Source organism: Eutrema salsugineum, unplaced genomic scaffold (genome assembly GCF_000478725.1).
Source record: "Eutrema salsugineum unplaced genomic scaffold, Eutsalg1_0 scaffold_4, whole genome shotgun sequence".
Lineage (NCBI taxonomy): Eukaryota > Viridiplantae > Streptophyta > Magnoliopsida > Brassicales > Brassicaceae > Eutrema > Eutrema salsugineum.
In genome coordinates, this window is record NW_006256686.1 from 12918707 (window position 1) to 12927555 (window position 8849).

General features: G+C 39.8%; 1 non-coding gene across 1 annotated transcript; it reads right to left on the reverse strand.

Annotated features, from left to right (window-relative positions):
* Positions 1-7342: 7342 nt before the first annotated feature.
* Positions 7343-7449, reverse strand: LOC112084777. The gene has a single exon (XR_002898437.1). It is a non-coding gene; the product is annotated as a small nucleolar RNA R71 (small nucleolar RNA).
* Between the last annotated feature and the right edge of the window lie 1400 nt (positions 7450-8849).

The following is an 8849-nucleotide window of genomic DNA, read 5'->3' on the forward strand; positions in this document are numbered from 1 at the left end:
AGATCGAGGTTATCTGGGTAAATACCAAAATTATTTCATCTACCACATCATGCTCAATAGAAGTCTACCATACGTGCAATAACTCTACCAATTGATTTAAAATCTATCAAACCAACGAACAAATCTACCAACATTTTATAAGTATACCACATGTAATAGTTAATCTACCACTTAACGGAAGGAAATCACCAAATTTTTACTTGAATGTAAATCTACCACAAAACCAACAAATCTACCACAAAAGCGAAAAATATACCAACATTTTTTAAGTCTACCACATGTAATAGTTAATCTACCACTTAATGGAAGGAAATCACCAAATTTTTACTTGAATGTAAATCTACCACATAACCAACAAATCTACCACAAAAGCGAAAAATCTACAAACATGATATAACTCTACCAATTTCAACAGTAATCTACCATAAAAGGGATAAATCTACCGTCACGTTATGAAAAATACTGTAACATAAATCTCTCACCAAAGAAAATAAGTCTACCAACTCAAGAATTAAATCTACCACATTGTCAACAAATCTACCGACAAAGTCAATTATGTTAGTAAGTCAATAATTTTCATAACAAGTCTACCAACACATTTGACAAGTATGCCATGATAACAATAAATCTACCGAAACTTAATTAATCTATCACTCATAGTCAAAACTCTACTAATAAAAGTCTACCAATTTTTAACAAATTTACCAACACTCAAATAAATCTACATCGTCCTAATAACTCTACCAAAATTTTTTTGCGTTCACCAAAATTTGTTAAGTCTACCGCCGAAGCCTGGTAGACTTATTAGTTTTTCAGCGCCATTTTATGCCTACGTGTCATTAAAAAAGTAATGGTATTTTTGAAATTAAGTTTTTCATCAAAGGCGAAAATGGTGTTTTGGGTATGCTAGATTAGTTTTGTAAAAAATATAAAAGTGCGCCAAACAAGTAATAAAAATACTTTCTAAGGTTGGTACAGTAATCCTCCCTATTATTATATTGTGTAACAGAAGTACAGTTGGGATACTGGTCCTACTTACATGGTGAAAGAATGATTCTTAAATAAAGCCAAAAAAGATAATTGTTAGTCAAACTATAAACATGTGTTGAGAGACCACATTTAGAAAAACGATTTCGGAAATATATATAGGTTTACTAGGACAATTTGGATGTAGTTTAGAGATTCTGCTGCAACACAATGTTGTAATTCTGACTGCGGCAGTCTTCTATTGTGGATCCTCTTACTCTTTAATCGCCAAAAACTCTCTTTCAATCTTTGAATGATCATCTTCCTCGTTTGTTTTTAGTTTGATAATATTGTTTTATGAAGGGTTTTCTCTGCTTTTAATGAAAGATTTGATTGCGATAAAACAATTATAGCAATCGAATTTTCTGTGTTGTAGTCGGAATCTGTTCTTAACCACTATGGTTTTGCTCTGTACGAAAGACCTCCTTTAGTTGTTGAATAAACATGTGGTTATTGTTTTAGTGTGGATTGTATTAGTGTTATGTGAGAATATTTCAATACCTGCAGTTTTGTAAGTGTATATGGATTTTTGTTTCTTAACCTTTTTTAATATTTGATATATTCATATATTTACTCATTTAAGATGCATTTTAAGTCCAAATTTATAGTCCCATTCATACATTTTAGATAGATTTCTTTGTACTTAGTCATTATTTTAGCTTTTAAGAGTTTGCATTATGTCCAAGTGAATTTTGCATGTTTGGAGTGTCAATCAGGTACCCTTGAGCTGGTTTGGAGTGAAAAAGATGAAACGAGTAATAGAAATAGTGAAAGAAGATGAAGAAATGATGAAGGTGGGCATTTGGAGCTTATCCTCCAAAATTTATCGGCCAAAAAGGCTTACCGGGTAGCTGCTTCTCGGCCAAAAGTTCTCCCCGGATGCACTCGAGCTCTTCACTAAAGTTCTAGAAAATTGAGCTGAACCCAGGTGGTGCCTTGTTCTGCTGCAGCTGAGAACTGAAGTTTTTACCCTGATTAGGCTGCTGTTGTTGACCATATTGTTGTTGAGGCTGCACAAACTGTTGCTTTGGCTGAAAAGAACTTTGAAACTGAGGCTTAGGGGCAAAGCTTTGCTGGTTCTGCTGTGAAGGATACACTTGATCTTGTGGGTTTGCCACATTAGTGCTCTTATAAGACAAGTTGTTGTTGACATTGAAGTTATTGAACCTTTGGTATCTGTTCTGGTTCCCAGTGTAATTAAACTCTTCTTGGGTTAAACCCTCTTCATTGATGTTCTCAAAGCATGGAGGCTCTTCAAATTCACCAACATAATGGATTGGTTTTTGAGAAACCATCTTCGGCTTGTCAAGTTCATTTCTCTGCTCTTTAACCTCTCTAGTAAGCTTTTGCTCTGACCTTGAACCATCTGATCTGTTTGTTCTGTCATAATCTTCACCATATGTTTCATTAGACATTGCTAGATTCTCCACAAGTTCCATAACAGCTGTAATCTCCTTTGCCAAGAAATTACCATTGGAAGCTGTGTCTAGTTGGTTCCTGATTTTAGGTAGTGCTCCTCTATAGATTTCTGGTGAGCATTGGCTGTATCATTGGCTCCCACATAGATTGGTTGGTGTCCTTGACGTCTTTGAGCCTGTAGCTGAGGCTGAGGAATGTTGTGAGCCTGCTGCTCATTCCTGTTGATTCTGCTGAGCTTGGCGTTCATTTCTCTGTGCCATGTTCTGATTTATGAACGCTTGCTGCTCATTCCTCCCAGCTTGAGCCTGATTTAAGTGAGCATGATGCTCAGATTCTTGAGCCTATTGCTCCATACCGAACTGATCCATATGATCTTCTTCTTGATAGCAGCTCTTTCCCTTTCTCTTCTTCCTCTTCTATCCAGCAAGCGGATGTTATCAATAAAGGGTTCAGCTGCTTCACAAATCCTACTCCTTGTTCTGGGTCTATGTGACATAAACCTGAAACTCAGAACTCAAGAGTTTAATCAGTAAAACAAAAGGTAAAAAGTCTTGATCTCAAGAAAGTATCAAGAACTAATGTTAAATCACAATTTGGCAATGGCGCCGATTGATAACTAAGGTTATTTTAGGCCTTTAGTTGGGGGTTATCAATCCCTTGTCTTTGTAATACAAAGGGTTATCAATCCAAATGTGTGGGTAGACACTAGCTCATGATGATAGTTTCTTAATCCAAGGAATATGATGAGTTTTGATTCAAGCAAGTGATTAACTAAAGACTAAACAAAATTAATAAACTAGAAAATGATCTAAACAAGAAGCAAGCAATAGCAAATGACAAGTGAATGAATATGAAATGATGGAAGCATGAGATCCTAGACATGATAGTTGGTTAGGGTGCTTGAGTGCTAAACTAGAAATGCTAATGACAATAATGAAACATGATCCAAGTGATTTAGAACTCTAATCAAGCCTTAATCTTTCACAAACATCAAGACACAAATCAAGCCATTTCACATAGCCAATCATCATTGGAGATCAAACAACAAGACAGCATTAAGAATCAGTCCTAAGAGATCATTTATGCAAATAACAAACATCATCATGGCATTAATGCATAAACCTCTGATATAGCTCTTTCAGAAATTTCATCAAACACTTTTGGTGCATGAAAAACCTAGATTCTAGATCACAAGTGATGTGCAAGGAGCTAGCATAGAGATCAGCTATTTAGAGAGATGAAAACATGGATCTAGCCTTAAGTACTCCTAATCTAACACTTTTGCACCCTAACCTACATATCTAGAATCTCATTAAGCAAACTACTCATTAATCATACTAATCTCTCTTAAAATTTTGCAAGTAGAGTAGATTGGCATGATTAATGATTGGAAATGAAGATGGAGATGATAGATAATGATGGATTGTGATATGTTCATAATTTGCATCATTTAGGTTGTATATTTCATTTCAAATCATATCTTCTTTCATGCATTTTAGGTCTTTTAGGGTTTGTTTTAGGTCTTAGGAGTTGCATTAGGTTCCAATGAGTCTTTGCATGTTTGGAGTGTTTATCAGGTGTATTTGGAGCTATTTGGAGTTGAAAAGGTGGATCTAGGAAGAGGAATGGCGATCAGGACTTGAAAGGTGGTGAAAATGGGTTTTTGGAGGTTCTCGGTGATTCTCACGTACCGCAGACAACTTTTATCGGCGATTTTCATGTACCGCGAGTGAGCCCCTCGGTCAAAACGCGTACCGCTGCTAAGATTTCTCGCCCAAAATTTCCGGGTAAAGACACATCTCAGAAATCGCGTTACCCGAAGGTCTTGCCGGTCGATTCAGTTGTCGGGTGCTTCATTAAAGTTGGAGAGGATTGGATCATAGTTCCAGAGCAGGTAGAATAATATGGTTTGGAGCCGTGAGCAGAGAGTTAAGCTTGTCGGAAGGCACGCCTGTCTCGCTGCCATTTTGGACTGACCCGATGAGCTCCAAAGAATGCGAAGGACGATGCACTTCCAGGCCGATTCAGTCTACAGAGCCTTCATCAAGATCCGATACATTTGAGTCCTCTTTCTAGAACGTTTAAGATCATTCAATATGGAGCTGCGAGCAAGGAGATAACGTTTCTGGAATAGACGCATGTCTAGAAGCCTCTTCCTGACCGTGTCAATGCACTGCGAAGATGAGCCCTTCAGGGGACCTTCCACTTCCCAAACGCCGAAGGTTCCTTCACGAAAGTTGAAGGTGTCTGAGTTTTCTATCCACTGAAGTTTGAATCGCACCTTTTGGACCAGTATCTTGGGAGTTACTCTCCCACAAATGTGAAGTGATCCAAGGAGACCTGAAGCCTGCGAGATGGTCTTGCGACTTGGTTAACTCGCAATGCCTGGAGATTAATGCCTGGGGGTTGAGCTGCGTGTTGAGATGTGCGAGTAAGGTGTCACTGGGTAAGGTCTAAGGTTCCCGAGCAAGAAAAATACTAAGTCCACAACCGTGCGACTTGAGCGTGTGAGTTAGCCAAGCTTGGAACTGAGCCGCATAAAAACTCGCAATTTACACCGACTTGAGCATGCGACTTGGGAGTGATGGAGACCATCCCGCACACATCTATGAAGGCTCCTGCTACATGGTCGTGCGAGTCAAGGAGCAAAGAGAACTAAGCCGCATGAAGGTTCGCAAATCACACCGAAAGAGTAATGCGGCTGAGCTTACATGGGTTATATCTCGTTCAAGCTTCTTTCTTTGGTTGTGCGAGTTAGGCATGCGACTTGGGACTAAAGGAAGATCAAGTCACACACATATTCTCCTCAGATTTCGTCTTGGTCATGCGAGTTGAAGAGGAAGAAGACTGAACCGCATGAAGACTCGCAAAACACACCTAGATGGGCATGCAGCTGAGACTAAGGGACCAAAGGCTCACAAGCCTGCTTCTTTGGTTGTGCGACTTGGGCATGCGACTTGGGAGGCTCTTGACCAACTCGCACACTCGTCATTTTATCCACTAAAGCCGGGTCAGGACCCGGTTTGTTTCGGGGTGACCCGGTCCGTTTTAGAGACCTATATATAGTTTTTAGGGTTTTATCCCAAAGACTTAAGCTTTATTCCAAAATCTCTTTGCATCTTTTGTGTAAGAAAACTCCTTTTGAAGAGAAATATCTGATTTTGGGCGTTTTCAAGAGAGTTTGAGAGATCTTGTGTTTAAAAGCTGTCTTCTTCTTAATCTATCATCTCCATCTTCATTTACACACTTCTAATCATGATTAACAACACATCTTGCAAAGGATCTAATGTGTTGATCATGATTAGTGAGTAATCCCCATATTAAGGTCTTAGATATGTAGATTAGGGTGCTTAGGTGGTAGATTAGTGAGCTTAGGGATTAGATCATTCATATTACATTCTATACAACCTGTTCTTAATGCTAGATCCATACACATCATATGTGGTTTAGATTCTGGGAATCTCATGCACCAAAAGTGTTTGATGAAATGCCTGAACCAAGGTTGTTAGAGGTTTAAGTGTTATTCATCATGGGAATGATTGTCTATATGCTTAAATGACAGATTAAACTGGTTCTCAATGCTTGTTGATTCATGTTTCACTAATGATGATTAGGTTAGAAACTGTTTTAGCCTAGAAGTTGATACCTTCATGAGAGGATTAACTAAATTAATGATGTTTAAGTTGAATGGTTTGCTTGATCACATGATTCATTAGCTCACTAGTTTAACACTAAAGGCACCCTAATCCACTATCATGTCTAAGACCTTTCTCATCATCATACATACATTCTCATCTCATTTAGCTTACTTGTTTGCTTGTTTACGTTGATCATTAGCTTTAATTCTTGTTTTGAGTTCTTAATTGTCATTAATCATCAAAACTTTACTCATTTGGCTTGAATTAAGAACTAATACTGCATCTTAGTGTCTACACATGATGGATTGATACCCTTTGTACTGCAAAGTGACAAAAGGGATTGATAACCCCTTATTTAGAGCCTTGAAAACTCTAAGTTATCAATTGGCGCCGTTGCCAAAGTGTGATAGCATTAAGATTGTATCATTTCTTGAGATCAAGCATTTTCTTTTGTGTTTTCTAATTTCTTTCAAGTTCTGTTTGTGAGTTTCAGGTGCATGAACACCAGGTCCAGATCAAGAAGCTGTGGTCCACCTTTCCCCTTAAATGACAACATCAGTATTTTGGTACCAAGGAGGAGAAGGGACAGGCGTGGAAGACATATTGATCAGGCTGATATGGAAGATCAAAGAGAGCATGTGGTTGACATGGAACAACCGGCTCAGGAGCAACAAGCTCAGGGTAATGGAGCTGGTAATGCAGCTGGTAATGGAGTTGGTCAAGGGTTACATCAGGGTAATGTTCATCAGGAACAGGTGCATCAACAGCAAGATTATGTCCACCAGGGACAAGCTCCAGCTCATCAGCAGAGGCATCAGGCCAATGTACAGCAAAGACAACAGGTGCACCAAAATCAGCCCTTCCAACACCAGCAAAGGAGATATGAGCAGCCACATGTCTATGTTGGAGAGAATGACAGGGCCAATGCTCATCAGTATGGAGCTGGAATTCAGGCACCACCTGTGCAAAACAACAATTTTGAAGTCAAGGCATCTTTGCTGAATATGGTCTAAAAATCAAAGTTCCATGGATTGGCAATGGAAGATCCCTTGGAACACTTGGATCAATTTGATAAAATGTGTGACTTGACAAAGATAAATGGAGTTTCTGAGGACAGTTTCAAGCTCAGATTATTCCCCTTCAGTCTTGGTGACAAAGCACACCAATGGGAGAAGAATCTTCCAAGAGGCTCTATTCAGACTTGGGAGCAATGCAAGCAGGCATTTCTATCTAAGTTCTTCTCAACTTCCATAACAGCAAAGCTAAGAAACCAAATCTCCAGCTTCACTCAGCATAGCAATGAGAGTTTTGGTGAAGCATATGAGAGATTCAGGAGCTATACTAATCAGTGCCCACACCATGGGTTTAGTGAAGCTTCTCTTCTCAGCACACTTTATAGAGGGGCTCTTCCCAAGATTAGAAACCAGCTGGATACTGCCTCCAATGGAAACTTTCTGGGAAAGGAGATTCATGCTGCCTTAGAGCTAGTTGAGAACTTAGCAATGAGCAATGACACTTATGGTGAAGACTATGACAGATCAAATAGATCAGAAGGTTCAAGCTCAGAACAGAGGCTCACTAGAGAAGTTAAGGAGTTGAGGAGTGAACTGGACAAGTTGAAATTGGTTTCTGACAAACCAATTCACTATGTTGGTGAGTATGATGATTCTCCAAACTTTGAGAACATCAATGAAGAAGGCTTGACACAGGAGGAGTTGAACGACATTGGGAACCAAAACAGATTCCAAAGGTTCAACAACTACAATGCCAACAACAACCTGTCTTATAGAAGCAACAACGTGGCAAACCCACAAGACCAGGTTTATCCTCCTCAACAAGGTTTTGTGCCTAGACCTCAATTTCAGAGCTCTTACCAGTCTAAGCCACAATTCAGCCAACCTCAACAGCAATATGGTCAGCCACAACAGCAAAAGGCACCACCAGGGTTTGGTCCACCACAGTTCCAACAACAAGCGCCGGTTCAACACCAACTTCAGCCAACACCGGTTCAGCAGCAGCCACAGATGGGGTCAGATATGGTTGGGATTCTGCAACAACTGCTTAAGGGTCAACAGGTATTTGCAAGCCAGTATGCATCCATGCAGCAGGACATAAAGGAATTGAAGCAAAACCAGGCCTCTAGCTCAAGGAACCAAGGCCAACTACCTGGAAAGCCTGAACCCAACCCCAAGGAATATGCTAAAGCCATTACACTGATAAGTGGAAAGGAGCTACCTGGTGATATGGGAGCATCTGTCAGCCAGATGCCATTCTCCATAGCAAAGAAGCTTGGCTTTAGAGTGCTCAAATCTGCAAGGATCTCTCTTGTCCTTGCAGACAGATCAGTTAGGTTACCTGTTGGGATGTTGGAAGATCTGCCTGTCAAGATAGGTGGTTTTGAGGTTCCAACATATTTTGTTGTGCTAGAGATGGATGAGGAACCAGTTGATTCACTTATCTTGGGCAGGCCATTCTTGGCCACAGCAGGAGCTATTATTGATGTGAGAGGTGGCATCATAGAGCTTCAACTTGGGTCTGAGAAGCTTAAGTTTGATATGAATGAGATGATGAAGAAGCCCACCATAGAAGGTCAATGCTTCTATGTGGAGACAATGGATCAGTTGGCTGATGAGTTGCTTGAGGAACTGAATACTGATGACCCTCTTCAAGCTGCTTTAACCCAAGAACAAGGAGACAATGAGTTCTTAGCAGAAGAAAGTAAAGGGTACAAGCAGTATTTGGAAAATGCTAGAGAACTTGGTCCTG